Below are 19,311 nucleotides of genomic sequence, written 5' to 3'. Positions count from 1 at the left end.
CCCTTTCATTATTGTTATAGCAAAAAATCCCTCTGTGAAGGGCGGAGCTTGAGTTGAGGTTTTCCTGCAGCTTGAGTATGGAATCTTAGATGTTGAGTCTCCTGCGGGTGGCGCTTGCCTGCAGACCTTCAGGGTTGTTGGTGTCAGCTCGAGCTTACAGGGACATTCCTCGAGTGATTGCCTGACTTGAAAATCTCCCAGCCTCTTCCATTTGCACAGTGGCTCTGCTACAGGTGCTGCCAGGGCTGGATCGTTGAGAAAGGCCCCTGTATTTGTCATATCCACCCCCCCACACCCCACTAATACCAAGTGCTCACAGGACAATAGCACTGTGGTGCTTCACTACCACACACTTGGCATCCTGGCACACTCAAGGGGGTAACCTTAATGAGCACAAAATATTCATCTCTAATAAGTGCATGCTGTCATAATCACCCTCCATGTGATAAATATCCTAGAGGGTTTCTCTTTGTTAGGTTAATGCTTTTCCACAAGATAATTTAACCAATTCTCTAAAAAAATAATCACACGTTATCAGGCCCCAATATAGTAATATGATGTTGTATGTTTTTTTTCTTTAATGTTTTGAATCTTGCCTTAAACAAATCTCATCCAAATAAATGCTCCCTTTTTTAAGCTGGCACCAAAGCTTGTGTTGCTCAGTGTAATCCAGCTCCCAGTTGGCTAACTCCTCATCTAACAGTATGTCTTCTGATTTCATTTGAGCAAAATTTATCATCCACAGGCAAAGACAGAAAATGTGTGAATGTCTAAAGCTTATGTAAATTAAGAGGCCATGCACACTGGTCCTAAAAATAGTAGATAATTATAGGAATTTCTTCCCCATACAATAATTATAGGCCTCCTGTCAACTTTTCTCTACTGTATAAGGTCACAGTAGTATTATACAAAATTTACAGTATATTACAAGCTAAAAACACAATAATTAGCAACTGTGCATCTTCAGCACCAGTGATGAATGTTCACAGTAAAAGTTAAAAAAAAAAAAAAGAGCAGTATTTGTTTTATGTGGACAGTACACACTTAAATTTAATCATCAACTCCTGCTACCCAATAGGCAATATTCTCTCACTATTATAATGCTATTTGCCAAGTTCAGAGTACACCCTTGGGCTGAATTCATCCTTAACGGAGAGACAGGAAGCCAAATCTCTCACCGTCATCTCAACCAGGTGCACCATATTCTTTTACATTTAATAATTCTGTTGAACATATTGAATGATAATGAGCAAGCTTAGACACAGTACCAAGGATGATTTTGACCATTATGATCAGCATCTGATTCAGGGAGGAAAAAAAAATCCTCTCACTAAATAATGTGGGTGGTTCAGGGATTTTCTGGGCATGTTGGTTTTTTTTCTTTTAATCCCTATTTGTTTATATCATTCATGGGAGCAGGTGGGGGGAGCTATGAATATTATACTTCAATGGGAAAAAATTTAATGAAAAAGAGGGCTTATCCTCAGCTCTTAATTACCCACAGAAGGAACAAAGAGGCACTGACAACACAAAATGACGGGACAGAACTATCATTTCTATTTTGCTTAAGGAAAAAGTCAGAACTGTACACCCTCATTTCACCTTTCCCAGTTCTGTCACGCTGTCATAAAGGTTTAGGAAAGATGGAGATTCAGCGAGAATGGGACAAAGGAGGTTTTATAGCCCCCGACTCCCCCTGGAGACCACCACCCACGGCTGCTGTGTCCCACCTGCCAGGCTGGGGTCAGCGCTGATCCCTGTAAACAGGAATGCTCACCTCTAGACCTGTGCCCATGCAGAACAATTCAGACCACAAAGGTCAGCATCCCCGGGGAACTAAGAACTAATCCAAGAAACTCTCTGGCTTTGTGATTAAAAGCAAATGATAGACTGAGTGGCCATCTTGCCTATTTCCCCCTGAGCGAAAGAGTATGTACAAAGATCAAGCAGATAGATCCTGGGGTCGGACGGCCTGGGCTCAAATCCCAGGGCTATCCCTCACATGTTCTATGACCTTATGTAACCTGTCTATACCTCCGTTTTCTCATCTGTAAAACGGAGAGAGCAATAGTTTTGAGCATTAACAGAAAACGTGAGATGTGTAATCATTACCTGATTAAATTTCCCCTAGCCATTGAGAATTACTGTGGCAACTGACTAGACTTCCCTTTCTTTGGAGCTATTACTTTGAAATTTTCTTCACAGCAGTGTCAAATCATTATCATGGGGGCCGGTGCTGTGGCACAGCTGGTTAATGCCCTGGCCTGAGGTGCCGGCATCCCTTATGGACACCGGTTCTAGTCCCGGCTGCTCCACTTCTGATCCAGCTCTCTGCTATGGCCTGGGAAAGCAGTAGAAGATGGCCCAAGCCCTTGGGCCCCTGCACCCGCATGGGAGACCCAGGGGAAGCTCCTGGCTCCTGGCTTCAGATCGGTACAGCTCCGGCCATTGCGGCCAGTTGGGGAGTGAACCATCAGATGGAAGAACTCTCTCTCTGCCTCTCCTCTCTCTGATAACTTTGACTTTCAAATAAATAAATAAGTCTTTAAAACAAAAAATCACTATCAAAAAGGCAGTCTCCCATTGTGCTGGTCAGTCATTAAGAATAATGTAAAATAAATGCCTTCTGATGAAGAGTAGAAGTTGTAGCATCAGATAAGTAAACAATAGAGAGACCTCTTCCTTCAGCCAGGACCTCTGTTCTGAGCTGAGACTGTCCAACTGCCTGGTGGGACATCCCATTGGATGATACCCCATTGGATGACAGTCAGCAACTGAGCTCATCATCTTCCTCCATAAACCATCTCTTGCTCCCCATCTCAGAGAGTGATACCACCAGACGAGTGCCAACTTACCCCTCTTTTTCTTAAACCCTGGTGTCCGATCTGCCGTGGGCTCTCAGCACGCATTCCTCTCAGCTGCCTCCGTTTCTATTTGGTGAACCACATGCTTTTAGGAAAAGCTCGGAGCAGAGCTAGTAAGATGGCCACAAGACTTCAGCTGGTCCAATCAGAGTGAGACTTGAGACTCCAGCTGGGAGTGCTAGAACGGAGATGCACAGGAGGAAACATGTAGCCCACGAGGCGCTGGCAGCTGTCTTGCGGGCATAAAAGAGGTCCCTTTATGATAAAAATATATTCTCACGGCAAAAGGCAAAATAGAGAGCCAGACAGACACCCCCTAGAGCTTCTCTGAGCTTTGCCTGAACCAGCCCTAGCTCCACATATTGCAGTGACATAAGTCAGTAAAGTCCACTTACTTTTTATGTCAGTTTCTATTACAATTGAAAGCATTTCAAATGATTCAATTAATAGGTCTACCTGTTAACTATCTCCAGGATCCATTCATTTCTATTTCCTCCATCACCATCCTGATCCAAATTACCATTATTTCCTTCCTGGACCACTGTAATAGCATATATTTTTAAAATATTTATTTATTTAATAGGTCTACCTGTTAACTATCTCCAGGATCCATTCATTTCTATTTCCTCCATCACCATCCTGATCCAAATTACCATTATTTCCTTCCTGGACCACTGTAATAGCATATATTTTTAAAATATTTATTTATTTATTTAAAGGCAAAATTACAGAGAGGCAGAGAGAGAGAGAGAGAGGTCTTCCATCCACTGGCTCACTCCCCAAATGGCTGCAAAAGCCCAAGCTTACCCAATTCGAAGCCAGGAGCCAGGAGCTTCCTTCGGGTCTACCACGTGGGTGCAGGAGCCCAAGCAGTTGGGCCATCTACCAATGCTTTCCCAGGCCATAGAAGAGAGCTGGTCAGAAGTAGAACAGCTGGGACACAAACCAGCACCCATATGGGATGGCGGCACTGTAGGCAGCAGCTTCACCTGCTACACACAGACCCCAAAAATAGCTTCTTAGTCTTCCTGCTTCTTTGATTCTATCTGTTCTTACCCTATCCTCCACAATTCTTCAGCATGATCTTTTTAAAAAAAAAATGTAAATATTAAGTCAGTTCCAAGCTTAAAGAACATCAATGGCTTTTTTTTCCAAAAGATGTATTTATTTATTTATTTATTTATTTGAAAGAGTGACAGAGAGAGAGAAGGAGAGACAGAAAAGAGAAAAATCTTCCATCTGCTGACTCACTCTCCAAACGCCCACAACAGCCAGAGCAGGGCAGAAGCCAGGTGTCAGGAACCCTTTCCAGGTCTCCCACAGGAGTGACAGGAATACAAGTACCTGCACCGTCACCTGCTGCCTCCTCCAGGCACAGTAACAGGAAGCTGGGTTGGAAGTAATGAGCAGTACATCAAGAGGTGCTGGGGTCCCAAGCAGCAGGTCGGCTGTGCCACAATGCCCACCCCTCTGATGGTTTCTCATTGAGATGAGCACAAAGTCTACGCCCTAATGATTTGGTCCTTTCCCCTGTTCTTCATCCTCATCTGATGTCTTTAAACTCCCTGCAAGATTACCTCCTTGCGGTTCCTTGAAGACATGCTGTGTTTTCTGTGGTCTTTTGTACACACTGTTTGTCTGCCTAGGACTCCTTCCCCCAACCAGTGACCACGTGCTGCCAACATCCTCCAGTGGACCTCACCCTTTGGATCTCAGCGGGGTTCCTTACAGAAGCCTCCAATGCTCGCTCCCGCCACACACTCCCACTCTGCCCCGTGTCTCTCCTTCACAGCAGCATCCCACATCTCATGATCTGTTCCACTGTTCGCTTCAGAGGGGTCCATCACCACCTAACCCAGAGCAGGTCTGAAACATAGCAGGCACCCCATTAATGAGTTAAATCATTGAGATCAGGCTAAAAAGCCAGTGTTACTTTTTAGTTTTTTAACCCTCAACAAGTTGCATAACTTCCTTGAGCTTCTGTTTCTTCATCTTAAAAAAAAAATGCAATGATTTTACTCATCTCAGAGGGCTATTTGAAAGTTAAAGTCAGGATTTAGTAAATGTTCAGTAGATCTCTAGTGTTGGGGCTGGCACTGTGGTATAGCAGGTAAGCCGATGCGTGCAGTACCAGCATCCTAGATGGGCGCCAGTCCAAGTCCTGCTCCACTTCCCACCCAGCTCCTTGCTAATGTGCCTGGGAAAGCAGTGGAAGATGCCCCAAGTGCTTGGGCCCCTGCATCCATGTGGGAGACCCAGAAGAAGCTCTTGGCTCCTGCCTTCAGATTGGCCCATCCCCAGCCATTTCAGCCATTTAAGGAATGAGCCAGTGGATGGAAGATCTCTCTCCCTCTCTTTGTAACTCTGCCTTTCAAATAAATAAAGAAATCCTAAAAAATAAAAATAAAAACTCTAGTGTATTAGTCATATATTAGCATCCTCTAGAGACACAGGGCCAACATGATAGATATACATGCATATATATATATATATATATATTTCAAAAAGCTCATAGAAACATGGAATTGGCCAGCGCCGCAGCTCAATAGGCTAATCCTCCACCTAGCGGCGCCGGCACGCCGGGTTCTAGTCCCAGTCGGGGAGCCGGATTCTTTCCCAGTTGCCCCTCTTCCAGGCCAGCTCTCTGCTGTGGCCAAGGAGTGCAGTGGAGGATGGCCCAAGTGCTTGGGCCCTGCACCCCATGGGAGACCAGGAGAAGCACCTGGCTCCTGCCATCGGATCAGCGCAGTGTGCCGGCCGCAGCGCGCCGGCCGCGGCGGCCATTGGAGGGTGAACCAACGGCAAACGGAAGACCTTTCTCTCTGTCTCTCTCTCTCACTGTCCACTCTGCCTGTCAAAAAAAAAAAAAAAAAAAAAAAAGAAAAGAAAAGAAACATGGAATTAATAGAAATACTAAAATTCAAACTTTATTTCTCAATATAATCTCCATTAATTAAAGATACTTCATAATGCATGACCATACATCAGCCATGAGGCCATCACTGAAGAACTGGGGGTCTGAGAGATTAACCAGAGCAACAAAGTCTCTTTTTTCTCTCAAGGAACAGCGGCCCAGAGGGACTTGGGGGGGATGCCCTGGTGTGTGCCTGAGCTAGCAGTGGGGTCAGCCTTTGCAGTTACATTTGTCAGCAAGAGGAAAATTCTGCATCAGCCAGGATGGAAGTGAAGCATGTCTTGTTCTGAGAAGAACCGGGCGTAAACAAGGTGGGGTGGGGGTGGGGGGTGCAGAGCAGGGAACCTGTCTGAATAGATGAATGTACATTTTATTTTGAGTTGAAGGAGGGGTCCTTTTCCTCTAACCCCAGAGAAGCTGGGGACATATACTTCATTCATTCAGTCTGAGGCCCAAAGCCCAAGTCCAAAGGCCTGAGAACCAGAGGAGCCAATGTGTAGGTCTCTGTGTGAGTCCAAGACCCAGGAGTGCCGGGAGGAGAGAGATGTGCCATCCCGGAGAGGTCAGCTCCTCTCCCTCTGCCGCCGTCTCATTCCAGCCCTCTTAGGGCAGGGCGATGACTGCCCATGCTAGGGAAGGTGCTCTCCTCCCTTCCAGAAACTCCTTCTCAGGCACACCTGCAAGCGTGGCACCACTGCCAGCCACCAGCATCTCTCAGACCAGCCAAGTTGGCACAGAAAATTCACTACCACATCTAGTAAAGAGAGTACCCCACGTCAGGGATTGTCCCTGGTCTTAGCAGATAAAAAAGAACACAGCAACCTAAGGGGCCAGCACTGTGGCATAGTAAGGTAAGCCTCTGCCTGCGGTGCCGGCATCCCCTGTGGGCACCCATTTGAGTCCCAGCTGCTCCACTTCCGATCCTGCTAATGGCCTGGGAAAAGCAGCTGAAGATGCCCCAGGTGCTTGGGCTCCTGCACCCATGTGGGAGACCCAGAGAAGCTCCTGGCTCCTGGCTTGTGATCAGCCCAGCTTTGGCTGTTTCAGCCATTTAGGGAGTGAACAAGTGGATGGAAGAGCTCTCCCCACGCTCCCCCTGCCCTCCCATCTGTCTGTAACTCTAACTCTGCCTTTCAAATAAATAAATATTAAAAAAAAAAAAAAAGAACCTAAACATCCAATGAGACTGCAGTGAGAGACTGAGTTCCCACTGTGAGAGGTTCCTTGGTCCCAGGATGACTTCGCCATTCAAAGGAACCGGAAGAATTTTTTTTTTTTTTGACAGGTAGAGTTATAGACAGTGAGAGAGAGACAGACAGAAAGGTCTTCCTTCCGATGAGGAACTGGGAGAATTTATAAGCAGAACACCAACTAAATACCTTTGGAGAAACAAACTGATAAACCTCATGCCTTCTCTTCTAAAGAAACAGGAACACAGTCTAGCCCCAGTCCTCTGTGGCATCATCTTCAAATGTGAAGGCTGAACATTAGCCCTAGGGCACACGGACCCAACTTCAAAGTCATCAACGAATACACCATGGATCCTCTCCATGTGTCCAGTTATATGATTGCTCTCTTACCTCAAACTGAGCACTGCAGAAAGAAATTTATCTGGAAGACTTTAAAAAGTTCATGGAAAATGGAATAAAAGATAGTGTTTTTGTTGCAAAGAATTTTTGAAATCCATGCATAGGACAGATCTTCAAAAAGTCCATGGGTTTTCTGAAAAAATGCACATGAATTTCTAAAAAACTTTTCCTTGATATTTATTTATTTATTTATTTAATTTATTTATTTATTTTGAAAGTCAGAATTATGGGAGAGACGGGGGGGGTGGGGAGAGAGAGAGAGAGAGAAAGAGATATCTTCTATCTGCTGGTTTACTCCCCACGTGTCTGCAACAGCCAAGGCTGGGCCAGGCTGAAGCCAGATGGCAGCAGCTTATTCTGGGTCTACCATGTGGGTAGCAGTGGCCCAAGCCCTTGGGCCATCCTTCTCTGCCTTCCCAGGTGCATTATAAGAGAGCTAAACTGGAAAGTGGGGCAGCTGGGACTCAAACCTATGCCCACATGGGTTGCCAATATCACAGGCAGCGGTTTTACCCACTACACCACAATGCCACCCCTCAAAAAAACTTTTTGCACCAAAATAAACATACATTTTCATCCTGTTTTCCATTAACTTTTTGAAGTACCAGCATATATTCTCATTTTTTTGATCTTCAAACTCTCAAGCAAACATCATTTAAATTTTATAGCTGAGAAGACTGAAGCCCCAATTTTCTCTGAGTTTAACACTCAATCTCTTTCTCATAGCCTTTCTTTCTTTCTCTTTCTTTTTTTTTTAAAGATTTATCTATTATTTACTTGAAAATCAGAGTTACATAGAGAGAGAAGGAGAGGCAGAGACAGAGAGAGAAGTCTTCTGTCCACTGGTTCACTCCCCAGATGGCCGCAACGGCTGGAGCTGTGCGATCTGAAGCCAGGAGCCAGGAGCTTCCTGAACTGCTTTCCCAGGCCATAGCAGAGAGCTGGATCAGAAGTGGAGCAGCCGGGACTAGAACTGGCACCCACATGGGATGCCAGCACTGCAGGTGACAGCTTTACCCACTACGCCACAGCACTGGCCCCCTTTCTTTATTCTTCTTCTTCTTTTTTTTTAAAAAAAGAATTATCTATCTGAAACGCAGAACCACAGAGGCAGGGGCAGAGAGAAAGAGAGGTCTTCCATCTGCTGGTTCACTCCCTAGATGACTGCAATAGCCGGAACTGGACCCATCTGAAGCCAGGAGCCAGGAGCTTCTTCCAAGTCTCCACATGGATGCAGGGGTCCAAGGACTTGGGCCATCTTCCCAGGCCATATCAGAGAGCTGAATCAGAAGTGGAGCAGCCAGGACTTGAACTGGCACCGATATGGGATGCTGGCACTACAGGCGGTGGCTTCACCTGCTATGACATAGCGCCAGCCCCTCTAACAGCATTTCTAATTTTTTATTTATTTATTTATTTATTTATTTAAAAGGCAGTGAGAAAGAAGAGACACACAGAAAAGGACACAGAGAGATCCTCTATCTGCTAGTTTACTCCTCAAATGCCTGCAACAGCCAGGGCAGCATCAGGACAAAATCAGGAGGCAGGACTTCAATCCAGGTCTTCCAGGTGGGTTGGCAAGGACCAAGTACTTGAGTCATTTTCTGTTGACTCCCAGGGTGTGCCTTAGCCAGAGCTGGAATAGGAGGTAGATTCAGGACTTGAACGCAGGTACTCCAATATGGGATGGGAGCATTGCAAGTGTTGTCTGAACTCCCTTACCAAATGCCTGCCCCATCTACCTTGTGATCAGCTTTTCTGCACTCTTGTTTGTTTAACATCTTCATCAGACTACAAGCTCCTTGAGGGCAGGTACTTATTTATTTTGTATACATTTTTGCAAGAGCCCACAGTGATGCCTGCTATATATTTCTTGTTTGCTGTTCAGTATTTATTTGTTGAATTAGTGAATGCATAGACACTTCGATTTGACAGAGAAATTAGATGAGAATTTGATATTTGAAATAGAATAATACATGAATTAAATCACAACCCTGGAAAGGCTTATTTTTCTCTGAAGCCACTTGATATGTAAGTATCTGTGACTTGATCATGGATATGCCAATGGCCCAATTAAAGAATTGGTGGAGATGGCATTGTGGTGCAGGGAGTTAAGCAGCTGGTTTTGATGCCAGCTTCCCATATGGTGCACTGGTTTGAGTCTCTGCTGCTCCACTTCGCATGGAGCTTCTTGCTAATGTGCCTGGGAAAGCAGCAGAAGATGGCTCAAGTACTTAAGTTCCGGCCACGCTCATGGGAAGCGAGGACGGAGTTCCAGGTTTCTGGCTTTATCCTGGCCCAGCCCCAGATGTCGTGGCTATTTAGGAAGCAACCCAGCAGATGCAACAGATGGAAAAATCTCTTTTACCTCTGCAGTCCCTTCCCTACCAACCCTCCTACCCACCTCTCAATTTGCCATTCAAATAAAGCAAGCAAGCAAGCAAGCAAGCAGTCTTTAAAAAGCAAAGCACTGGTGTGCAGCGCTCACAGGCCGGCTTCCCCTCAAATCCTGAACGGCAGCGTGGCTTCTGCAGAGAATCCACAGTCGAGCAGCAAGGTGCTCATTTGTATTAGAAATGAGAGCTGGCTCTAAAGTCAACTTAGATGGGACAAATATGTTCTTTTGACTTAATGATAGAACATTTTATCAGCCACATAAAAAATGAAATATATGTGTTCATTTGCTATTTGAGGAGCTTTTTCAACGTGTGTGCGGGAGCTGTGTCAGCTGCTAACTGGTGATCCTTTTCTGACACCCTTTCCCTGGAGTATTGCATAGATAAACATACTCTATTTGAACAAGACCAGTGACAGCAAAATTGCTTGCTTGTCTCTAAAAAGACTCTCATAATGTGCACCAAGGGAGAGGCCCATGGTCTGACAGAATTTTTTTTTCCCCAGTGTAAACCATAAAATCCATTTCAATAGCCAGAATAAAGCAGTTTAAAGTGCATCCCCAGTTAATTACATCAAAAGAGTAATAATAAAATCAACTATTAAATTTTAGAACTTCCTCTTTAAAGTATTAAATATTTGGCAACTGCAATGCAGTTAAATTTCTCTCAGAACAATGCTTTGCTCTGCTCAGAGTGGCCTGTGATGATACTTCTGCAAACTCCTGCATGCTGGGGAAGTGATTTTTTTCCTGCAAAGAAATATTTGAAATAAACCCTATGTTTCTGCTGGCTGGCTGTGGCCTATTAAACAACCAATAGTGCAACAGACACATTCACTTAATAAGAGGATGTAAGTGAGTCATAAGCCCTTGACAATAATTGACAGCACATGACCAAAAAAATTGTAAAACCAAACTAAAAGGTCCTTTGAGCCCTGATCCTGTGTTTGGGGCTTTGACTCAGTTGCCTCAGCAGGTTTCAAGATTCAGGCATTATCTGGCCTTTCAAATCTGGCCGTGGATAATGTCAGTTCGCACCTATGGGAAAGGCGCTCGCTGCTCACTGAAGCACAAGTCTGTACTAGAGCAGGATGAAAGACCAGGGTCTGCACAAATTGCCCAGGGAGCAGGGAATTTGTCTCCCAGCATATGGTGTCATCAAGTAGCCAGGAACCTGCTCCCTTTGATAACCTCACTCTCAAATATGGGAAGAATTGGGTTGCCCCACTGAGGAGGATTCAGGACGTGATTCCCCCCAACCTGAAGGCAATGGCTGCCAACATTTATCTGCCCCAGTACAATGCACTTTGCTTCCATTCCCATTTGAAAAAGCTGACTCCACAGTGTCAACATCCCATATGGGTGATGGTTTGAGTCCCAGCTACTCCTGGGAATGCAGTAGAAGACGGCCCAAGGCTTGGGCCCCTGCACCCACGTGGGAGACCTGGAAGAAGCTCCTGGCTCCTGGCTTCGGATCAGCACAGCTCCAGCCATTGCAGCCATTTGGGGAGTGAACCAGAGGATGGAAGACCTCTCCCACTCTTCCCCTCCCCTCCGTAACTCTTCCTCTCAAATAAATAAACCTTAAAATGATAATAAAATAATAATAAGTTGACTGTGTCTCCACGAATAAAGAGGAGAGCGAGGACTTCTTCAGGACAGGCAATGAACATGTGGACCCCACCAAGATCAGCCTACTGCCTCCTCAGGGATCCTAGAAGAGAAGAGACAACTCATTGCTGTCTTCAAAGACAGAGAGGTTCAGTGCTGGGGATACCTTGGAAAATTGTTATCTGTAAAGTCATAGGACCATGTACCAGATCACAGCTAGGAGGTCCTGCTAGAACAGCTCTGGCAAGTGACACAGAGAAGCCTCCGGGACAAGGGAAAGCAGAGGAGATGCCACAGGGGAGATGCTCAGTCATGGTGCATCTTTCAGGTGGACCGCCCTGGCCGACCTTCCCAGGCCTGGATGCAAAGAAATACCAGTGCACACTCACAAAGAAAACAGAGGCCGCCTCCTGCCCGAAGTCCCTGTGAAGGGGAGAGCACAGGTGTCCACTGCATCCTCTCCAGCACTGGATCTGGGATAGAGCATCTCCAGAGGCAGAGATGGCTCTTTGGTGAGATTTTGTTTAACCAAGCAATCCTTAAAATCTTTCTTTCATTTATTTGAGAGAGAGAGAAGAGAGAGATCACCCATCTGCTGGTTCACTCCCAGTATGTCCTTGACAGCTGGGTGTAGGCCAGGCAAAAACCAGGAGCCTGGACTTCAATCCATGTCTCCCATGTGGGTTGGCAGGGACTCAAGTACTTGAGCCATCCCCTGCTGCTTCCTAGGGTGAGCACTGGCAGGGAGTGGGGATCAGAGGCAGAGCCAGGACACAAACTCTGGCACTCCCGTGTTGGGTGCAGGTGTCCCAAGCAGCATCTGAAGCACTGTGCCAAATGCCTGCCCACTAACTAAGCAATCTAAAAAAGACTTAGAGCTATAATTGCTCTTATTTTACAAAGAAAGTAACTTAGATAATGTTATATCCAGAACATTTCTTGGGTAAAGAGAGAAGAAAGGGAATTTGGCCTTAAGCAGTGTCAATCTAAATTTTCAATTAAGCGTTAAGAGATGCAGGGTACAAGAATATAATGAAAAAGTCAGATAAAAATGGTCCTGCTTTTGTTCAGGGACATGATCATCCAGTCATGTGCACAAATAAGTGCCCTTCGTAAGTGCCAGGTGCTATAACACAGCTAGAAACGGAAAGGCATCTAGAAGCGACTGAGAGCTCGATTCAGGAGCCACAGAAGGCTTGGGAAGGAATCATTTAAACTGATCTTGAAAGAACAGGTAGATGTTTACCAAATGGGCACAGGATGGGGTAGGGAGTGGTCCAGGAGAAAACAGCTCCATCAAGGCACACTTTAAAACCCCTCAGAACTTAAGGAAAAATGGAATGGGACAGGGAGTAGGAGGTGTGTTAGGAGTGGGGGTGGGAGGGTGGGAATGGGGGGAAGAAACACTATATTCCTAAAAGCAGTACATATGAAATTTGCATTTGTTAAATAAAAACCTTTAAAAAATAAACAAAGAACCTTCAGTGCTTACAGACCTACCAGTAGTTCAACATGACTAGAATGAGTACAGGGAATAGGACAACACATGGGGTTTGCGGGGGGAGTGCCAGACTGGGAAAGGCAGAGGCAGCAGGACCCTGAAGGGCTTTGTATTCGGTCAAGTGGTCTGGACTCCTGCAGTAACACAGAGTATGACGACTTCAAACAGATCAAACCTGGGTCCTTTGTGGTCATTTGGGAAGTGAACTAGAGGACGAGAGTTGGAGCTACTTCTCTGTGTCTCTCACTCTCTCTGCCTCTCAAACAAATGTTCCATGTGTCTTCTCCTCTGATTGCTGCCATTCCATCGAAAAACTTGTTCTGGTCACCTTTACCTCCCCTCTCCAATCTGGCACCCCCTTTAGGTTCCTAACCAAGTTGTTCTCCTTTTACCCAACAGTTTGATCAAGCAGACAAATGCCTGTGTCCCACACAAGAGTGCCTGGGTTCGATACCCAGCCCCAGGTCTTGACTTCTGTTCCTTACCTCCCATATCTTGTCATATTTTTTCCACAGCATATTGCTACTTGACTACAACCCTCCCTACCCACAGCTCTCCTGAAACTTCTTTAAAGGCTGCTGCTGACTTTCCTTTTGCCAGATTTAACCACAGTTCTACTGGTCTCTAGCAGGTGAAACAGCATGAATTCTAAGACATCTGGAAATTGTCATCTTACCAGATACTAATATGTGTAAAGCATTTTAAGGTTCTGCACCTGTCCTGTCATCTGCAAAATGGACCCAGTAGTGATCTGACCATCTCTATCTTACTAGATCAAAATGAGATGTATGGAAATGGACTATGTAAACTATACATTACAATCAAATTAGTAGTCATTTTTATTGTGATGCTTATCCCATCACTCAGCTCTGCGGGTCACCCAATCCTTGCAGTTCTGCTCTGAGCTCCCACTGTATGATTCTTTCTCTGGATTCCCACCTGAACCCACAACTTCAGCTGTCTCTTACATTCAGATCTTCAACTCCCGCCTAATACCTTTCTAGAAATCTTAAACTTCAGTCTGTGCCAACCCCATTTTCTTATGTCTCAATGCTGAGAAATCTTCTTTTCCCATTTCTTAAAGGCACCATCATTGTCCTGCTTAAATAATGGAGAGAAAACATTTAGTATTCTCTGGATTCCTACTAAGTTTAAGCAGTGAAATAGCCTACACCAGTGTATCAGCTACCTATTGGTGTGTATCAAACGGCCCAGAACTTAAGGTTAAACCAATAACTGTCTATGAGGGGACTGTTAAAAGGTCGTGGAAAATGAAATCAAAAGATAAGTTCATTTTGGTGCAAAAACTTTTCAAAAATCCATGTATCCTTTTTTCAATGCACAGAGTTCCCATGAACTTTTTGAAGATCCTTCATATTTTGTTTAATCCACTGTGTTATTCTTCTAAACTCATCTGGACTCACGGGTACTTCCATAATCATCTGGTTAGCAAGGTAGCTCTGCTTCTGAGGTTGGCTGGGGAAAGGGAGACATTGGGTCACGTGTCTGTTATAACCTATCAGCCAGCCTGCACTTACTCACAGAGGAGCCCAGGGCTTCAAGAGCAGCCAGAGAGCAAGTCTTCATATGCAAGCTTTTTTTCAAGTCATCTGCTCAGGACAGCAAATCACATGGCCAAGTTCAGAGTCAGTGTTGGAAAGGTTCTGTCAAAGGGTATAGACACAAGGAAGGCAAGAAATTATGGACGTTTTTGCAATTAACCAAGCTGGACATCTAATCCATGTAAGTTTCAATTTTCCTGACATGGCCTCTCCATAGAACACCTGTAGTACCAAACATGCACTAAGAAATCAGATTAAAGGTCACTTTATTAGCCAGGGTTCTCCAGAGAGAGGGAAAAATGGGATATTTATATATGATTTTTATTGTAAGGGATTGGTTCATGGATTTGTGGAGTTGGAGAAGTCCGCTGATCTGCTGCCTGCAAGGTAGAGACCCAGGAAATCTGGTGGTAGTGTTCTGAGAACCACAGGGCTGACAGGGTGAGTCCCAGACCACAGCAGAAGACTGATAGGTTCCCCAGCTCAAGCAGCCAGAGGGCAAAGTCCTCCTTCCTTGGCCTTTTTGTTCTCCTCAGGCCCTCAGCAGGTTGGGTGAGGCCCACCTACTTGAGAAGGGCAGTCTGCTTTACTCTGGCCACAGTCACATGCTAATCTCATTCGGAAACACCCTCACAGACACACCCCAAAATAATGCTTGCTATGGGCACCCATGTCCCAGTCCAGTTGACGCATAAAATAACCATCACAGTCTCTTATGAATGCTGGTCTCAGCCCAACCTTGCCCAGCCCTTTCTGAAATGTGTGCTGGGCACTGTGTGCTTGTTAGGCATTCTGAGGGTCATGAGATACTCAGGGTTACTTCCTGCATTCCCTCTCTGCACGTTATAAAAGGCATTAGCTACACTTGCCAGAGGCAAAGTCTCATGGACATAGGGACATAGGGCAGGCCTTTCATTAGGTCATCTTGTTTCCAAACATGAAGGCCCAGCTTAGATCTCAACCCAGTCCAAAGTGGGCAAAAAGTCTCATGGTTACTACAAAGGTCAGGTAGACGTGTCTGCCCAAGTACCGGGCCAGGCCACACCTCACAGATGAGTAACATGCAGGTTGCTTTGTTGCATCCCCTGGAGGGCCCAGCCCTGTGAAGGCTGGGGTTTGAGAGAAGAGCAACATGAGCAAAGCACACAAGGAGACTAGGTCCTAACCTCAGACATCTCACTGGTGTTGGCAAGATCAGGAAAGAGGGTCACTGACTCAAACACTGCTGGAGTCAACGCTAATATGCGGTGCCATTGGGAGCTGCTGTGGGCTTTCAAAGACAAGAAAGCACTTGGTGGGACAGAGTTGTCAGGGGAGCACTGGGCTAGGCAGGATTTGAAATAGGTCTTGAAAGAAATTCCTAGGTATGAATAGGTTCCTGTAATAAAAGGCTCCATTGGCTATGAGGGCAGTAGAGATAATAAAATTGGATGGGGGCTGGCTCAGGGCGCAGTGGGTTAAAGCCCCTGTCTGGGGTGCTGGCATCCCATATGGGCACCGGTTCGAGTCCCAGCTGCTCCACTTCCAATCCAGCTTTCTGCTGTGGCCTGGGACAGCAGAAAATGGCCCAAGTCCTTGGGCCCCTGCACCTTTGTAGAAGACTCAGAAGAAGCTCCTGGCTCCTGGCATCAGATTGGCCAAGCTCCAGCCACTGAGGCCATTTGGGGAGTGAACCAGAGGATGGAAGACCTCTCTCACTGCCTCTGCCTCTGCCTCTCAACTAAATAAATCTTTAAAAATAAAAAAGGTTAAATAAGTAATATGGGACCAGATATAGCTACTCTGCTTATCCACGTGATAAAGTCCTAACAAGGGAAGAATCGTCTGATGGGCGAGATCGAGGACAGTACTCTATAAAGATTAATTTGGTGACACTGAATTACAGGAGAAAGAAATGAAAGCAGGACTAGTTAGGGGACCACTGAAGCAACGCAGGAGTGGTCCACATAAGTGAGAGCAGAGACCAGAAGGAGGAAGGGGCATATCCCAGAGGCTTTTTAGAAGAAAAAGACAAATGTCCACTTTGTTTTAAGCTACATCTGACAAGTTCAGTTCTGGAGCAATCTGTCCACTCCTTGTGCATTACAAATAACTTGCCAAGAGGGATTATTATTTCAGTATAGAAAACAAAGGCAGATAAACTCACATTCTCCAAGGAAAGAATTCCAGTGATCTTTTTTCCTGATGCACTATTTGGGAGAAAATTCTTAATCTCTTCCTCTCATTTAAAAGTAGTCCACAGACTAGGATGGGATTGAGACAAAAATGTAACATTTTTGACATCTACTGCTGTAGTCAGTCAAGAAGAGGTGCCGGACTTGTGTTCAGTCCTGGTCTGAGAGTTAATGGTTAATAACTGAAGCCTAAATATAGCTCCCTCACTCAACATTCATGGCAACCCTGTAATGTTAGTGTCCGTATTACATGAGTCAGTTTTATTTCCATTTACAATCAAAGGAACTCAGAGAGGTTAAGCTACTTTCAAAGATCACTCACTTAGTAAGAGATCGAACAGGAATTTGAATTCAGATCTTCTGACTTCAAAGCTAATGCGCTTTCCCCCACATCACGGAATTTTCAGCCCAACCATTGCTAAGCAGAGGTTTGTTCTCTAAAGAATCAGAATTAAAAGGATCAGAATTTCAGGTGTTTGTTCTCTTTAAAGGATCAGAATTTTAGGATACAGGCTGATGAGTCTTGACATTTCCTTAATGTAACAAGTTAGGTCTTTATTTAAAAGACAGAACAACTTGTGATTTTCTTCCATTGCGGGACTAGACAGATAATAAAAACGATAGCAAAGGTTATTAAAATTTATATGGAGACTAGCACAGATTGGAATAACTACAAAGTGAATTCTTTAAGCTGCAATAGAAAGGTGGTGAAATAGCACAATATGAAAGAAAATTCTCCTTTGGCTTCAGATGCCCAAAGTTGCCATCAAAAGACTGCTCAATTCTCAAATGCCAGTGTTTTCTGACTCCTCTAGAACCCAGTCTTAATGCAAAATATCAAAGTCAGCAGGATGGTAGGTGTCCCAAAATGTCTTAATTCAGAGAATTAGTGTTAACTGGGCCTGATTAGCTCCATTTATCTCTAATTAATTACCTTTATCTAATTAGACGCTTTGTTTCCGGTAGACATGGAGTCAAATAGACTAGATTATTAGTGTAGTCATTGTGCCTTTACAAAATCCTGAAATTAATGAAACGTGCAAAAGAATCTGCAGTTCTAATTGCACAGGTGTTGCCTTATGGCAAAGCTTTATCATCTGATTACACCAAGGGGTTATTAGTGACTTTTTATATAGAGGATGAGCCTATGAAATGTACCTTAGCAACAGCTCATTAGTTTAGGGTTGTTACTGTATTATTTATTACATTCAGCCTTCCCCATTATCTAGATTGATTCATGGACCTATATATTTTTTCTCTTCTGTGCAGAAAAAAAAATAAACCATCATTACGAAGAGTCCAGATGCAATGTGGAAAAATGCAAAATGTGTTCATCAGCTCCACTTTGACTCTTTCAGACAGAAAGCTCTAAAGTTAGACGAGTTCAGAATCAAATTTATTTTCTACAGGAGAAGAGTCAGTTTCAAATTATTGAGGAGTATGGAATGATTCAGATACGTGGTCAACAACAACAAATGTGACTATCCTAGTGTCCTAACAAAACTAAACTGGCATACCAGGGGACATAGAAGACAAAAATCAAATGTTTTTACCCTAAAGTAGATTTGTGTTTCTTTATCTCCACTCCATGCCTTTTCAAAATGTATTGGTGTGACATGATCTCCATCCGTTCATCAACATTTATGAAATCCATTTCTTGTTTTACTCTTCACTCTTTTTTTTTTTTCTAAAGGAGAGATCTACACCAGATGGGGGAAAACTCACAAATCACACAACCTAGCTTTGCTGGAATAGCAAGATTTCAGTGTTTGCTTACAAAAATGAAAAGTGCCTTTTCATGGCAAGGTTAGGTGTCTGCCAAAGACGAAAATATCTCAACCTTTATATGTTTAATTTTTTCATTTGAAGAAGCCCTGTTTTTCATAGCTAGAGTAATTAAACAGCTAGAAGCAAATCCAGCCACAATCCTATTCCCTCATACAAACGTGTTTATTGACAACACAGTAATTCCTTTAAATAATTTGTCAACATAAATATGTCAAATGGGTTTTTAAATCATTTTTCTCCCTGTTCCCTAGCAAAATAATTCCTCTACTGCTATGAGCTATATATTGCTGTTCACTTATTGCTGAATCTAAACTAGTGAAATGATAACAGGTAACTGTTATGTAAAGCATGACAACTAATTTGAGTGGTAATAATGAATATTTAATGATCCTCCTCCCACGCATGAGCATGTAACTTTTCATGTAGGCCTCACCAAAATTATAACCATTAATCTAAAAATTATAGCTGCAACTGAAATAACAGCCAGGAATTATAGATTACAGCCAACTCGGAAGATCGCATGCACATTCTGCACAAGCACACACGCAGGGGCGTGCAGGAAGCCAGCCTCCTGTTTTCATCCCGTCCAAGTCCTCTCTTTGAAATGGATGGAAGTTTCATGATTAGTAGAGACCGGAATCCAGACAGAAAAAGGCTATCATTTCTATCAGTAAGTAAGCACACCAACCAAGGTCGTTTCCACTCTTATGTGGCTCCTAATCTCTAAACAAAAACAGCACGCATATAAACATGTGCCTGTTGTAGGGGTAATACTTTTATAGTGCTCTGTTTAAATCAAAGAGTAAAAACAAGATTTGTTAGAAATACAGAATTTTTATACCTGGAATTTCATTTTGTATATTGAGGCAGTTTTCCCAGCGTGTCCCTCTGTCAGAAATAAAAGTGTGATTTG

General features: G+C 44.2%; 1 long non-coding RNA gene across 5 annotated transcripts in view; it reads right to left on the bottom strand.

Moving 5' to 3' along the window:
* Positions 1–19,311, bottom strand: part of LOC149125624 (uncharacterized) — an 81,660-nt gene that overhangs the window by 43,861 nt on the left and 18,488 nt on the right. The window contains exon 3 of one of the 5 annotated variants that reach the window (XR_016210932.1): positions 2,856–3,042. The exons of 3 other annotated variants lie outside the window; for them this stretch is intronic. This is a non-coding gene — a long non-coding RNA (uncharacterized LOC149125624). Of the gene's footprint in view, positions 1–2,855; positions 3,043–14,403; positions 14,539–19,311 lie in introns of those variants that run through there. One more of the 5 variants, XR_016210931.1, reaches the window with a different exon arrangement.

The sequence above is a fragment of the Oryctolagus cuniculus genome, chromosome 7 (genome assembly GCF_051225735.1).
Source record: "Oryctolagus cuniculus isolate XC-2025 breed Fujian yellow rabbit chromosome 7, ASM5122573v1, whole genome shotgun sequence".
Lineage (NCBI taxonomy): Eukaryota > Metazoa > Chordata > Mammalia > Lagomorpha > Leporidae > Oryctolagus > Oryctolagus cuniculus.
The sequence above is the reverse complement of the archived record's forward strand: the minus strand, read 5'-3'. Positions and strand labels throughout refer to the sequence as shown.